The sequence below is a fragment of the Taudactylus pleione genome, unplaced genomic scaffold (assembly GCF_031769625.1).
Source record: "Taudactylus pleione unplaced genomic scaffold, aTauple2 ptg000256l, whole genome shotgun sequence".
Lineage (NCBI taxonomy): Eukaryota > Metazoa > Chordata > Amphibia > Anura > Myobatrachidae > Taudactylus > Taudactylus pleione.
Genome location: NW_028284658.1, coordinates 11,303,602 through 11,306,726, shown reverse-complemented (window position 1 = coordinate 11,306,726; position 3,125 = coordinate 11,303,602). Strand labels below are relative to the sequence as shown.

The window sequence follows — 3,125 nt, the reverse complement described above, 5'->3', positions numbered from 1 at the left end:
GTGAACAGACTGCAATTTGCGAACGGATCATTTGAATAGCCACCCCTTGTTTTTGAACGAACGACCGCAAATAGCGAACGGCTCTGAATCAGGCCCTAAGTTACCTAAGGGACACCACAGAAGTATTGGAAATATTAAATACAACCAAATGGGAAGAAGGATATCTCCTAGCAACACTAGATGTTATGTCCCTGTACACGTGCATAGATCACAAACAGGGCTGCAAAGGTGTGGAGAATATCATGAGACTTGTCCACAATTGTGGGGATGATAAAATAGAATATGTTATCAAAAGTATCGAGTTCATTCTCAGTCACAATCATTTTTGGTATGGCAGCTCCCACTATAGACAGGTTCGCGGATGTGCGATGGGGACCAAATTTGCCCCAAGTTGCGCGAACCTGTTTATGGCAGAGTGGGAGAACAATACCATTTGGGCAAATAACAAATATAGAGATCATATATCTATATGGCGACGTTACATAGACATCGTCATTATCATTTGGACAGGTGGAATAGAAAAATTTAACGAATTCGTGAACCATATTAACCACAATGACAAGCACCTCGAATTCACTGCCACATTCAGCACCAAGTCTATCGACTTTTTGGATCTAACAATATTCATTGAAGATGGAAATATTCAGACAAAAACATACACCAAATCAGTAGCTTGCCATCGGTTCATACCACCAACAAGTGACCACCATAAAAATTGGCTCGACAGTATCCCAGGAGGCCAGTTTAAAAGAATCAGGAGAAACTGTTCAACTCTAACCACCTTCAAAACACAATCGGCACATCTCAAATCAAAATTTCTGAAGCAAAAATACAACCCAGTCACAATTAACAAAGCAATATCTACTGCAAGGGATGCAGATAGAAATAGTCTCTTGACATACAAGAAAAAAACAGAAGAAAATGCAAGTGCAAGATTTATTACCCAATATAATGACCAATACAAACATATAGAGAAAATCATCCATACCCATTGGTATTTACTGATGAAAGATGACATTCTACAAGATATAATTCCTAGAAGACTCCAATTCACTTACAAAAAGGCGGAGAACATCAGTCGAAAATTAGTGAAGAATCACCTACCCCCAGAAGGAAAGAACAAATCCAAAGAAGGAACCTGGCTAGGGGAAAAAAATCCTGGATTCTATCACTGCAATAGATGTATAGCTTGCAGCACATCAAAACACAGAAACACAGTGCCAACAACAGAAATCACATCAAAAACTACTGGAATTACGTACAAGATTAAGGATACTATGACCTGCGACACCAAAGGGGTCATCTACATGATCACATGGCCATGTGGCCTACAATACGTAGGCAGAACAGCTAGAAAACTAAGTACCCGCATGGGAGAACATATAAGGAATATCAAGCATAAGCTAGATTCTCATAGTGTACCCGATCACTTCAATAAAAAACATAACGGAAACCCTGACCTTCTAACGTTCACCGCAATAAAGAAAGTTAAAACAGCATGGAGAGGTGGTAACTACTTATGTTCCATGTCACAAGAAGAATCTAGATGGATATATAAATTGAAAACCCTTGCACCTAAAGGTCTCAATATTGACTTTGAATTCTCAGAATTCCTGAAGGAATGAACTCCAAGAAATGGAAATAAGCTTCGCAAGTGCATCCTACATACATACCACCCTGGTCACGCCCAAACACTTCCGAACTTGGAAGCTAAGTAGGGTTGGGCCAGACCAGTAATGAGTTGGGAGACCTCTCATGAAGATCTGGTTATGTAGCAATTATCACTGCAAGCTAATCCTTTTCACATCAAGGAGCTCAAGATAATACTCTAAAAGAGACCAATATCTATCAACCAATATGAGTGACAACTACTTCTACAACATAGGAATAATATCTGATCTAGAACAATTCAGTACCACCATACCGTGGACTCTACGAATATCATAACTGCATAACTAATTTTTTAAGATTCTAATAACACCCTCAACACCTATTTTTATTTATATCTATATATTATATTTCATACTTTCAATTTTTGGCATCTCAACATTGTTTACATTGTTCAATATACTCCCTACAGTGTACTTCCACTCTGTTTACAAAAACTACCAGGTGCACCTATGCGATCAATAAATATACTGATAAACAGTGAGTTAATCACCTGATAAACTAACTACCTACTATTCCTTATGTACACATACATAGGCACTTAGGCTGATATGATCCTTACCCTATATGATTTCCACTCTATGGCCCTGATTCAGAGCCGGACGCTCTGACCAGAGCGCTCGCTCTGAATCAGGGCCCTCCTCCATTAATATGGAGCGTCCTCCTGGACGCTCGCATAGCTGTGGGTCACCACCCACAGCATATACGAGCCTGCAAAAAGATGGTCGCGATGGTCTTGACCATCGCGACCATCGGACTTGCGAGTGAAACCCTGTGGTCGGGTTTCTCAACCACAAGCCCTGGAGTGATTTTGGCTCTATCAGAGCCAAAATCACTCCCACTGACATCACTAGTGATGTCAGTGGGGCCGGCTTCAGACGGTAGGCGTTCCCATGGGAACGCCTCCGTCTGGCAGGCACGCCCCCGGCACGCCCACCAAAGGGGGCGTGCTGTCAATCAACATCGACAGCATGCCCCCTTTGGTGCGAGACCCGGAGCGATGGAAAGTCCTTCGCTCGCCGGGTCTCGCGCATGCGCACGACGGAGCTCCCTCCGTCGTGCGCATGCGCAGTGGGGACCATCGACCCACTTGCGAGCGTACTGCCGCTCGCGAGTGGGTCTGAATGACCCCCAATAAGCGTTTGTGCTATACACTGTGTATACTGAGAATGGGATTTAAATGGAGACACCATAACAATCAGGACCACAAGCGGTTAACAACTCATTTATTGCTGATGCCTGCAAACTGGCTCCCAATGAACAATTAAGGAGGGACAGAGCAAGCCCTTTAAATAAAGGACATCCTGCAAACTTCACATCTACACAGCCCTGACGAAGCCCGCACAATCTCTAGCGGGTGAAACGTGTTGGCCATGCCCCCTCTACTCGCCGAGTCGCCGGACGGACCCCAGGAACAACTACACCAACGGTGAGGGATTTGTGCACACCCTCCGCCG

The 3,125-nt window shown here is 43.5% G+C and overlaps 1 pseudogene; it reads left to right on the top strand.

Moving 5' to 3' along the window:
* The first annotated feature begins 1,659 nt into the window (after positions 1–1,659).
* On the top strand, positions 1,660–1,778 carry LOC148514941 (5S ribosomal RNA; annotated as a pseudogene).
* Positions 1,779–3,125: the final 1,347 nt, after the last annotated feature.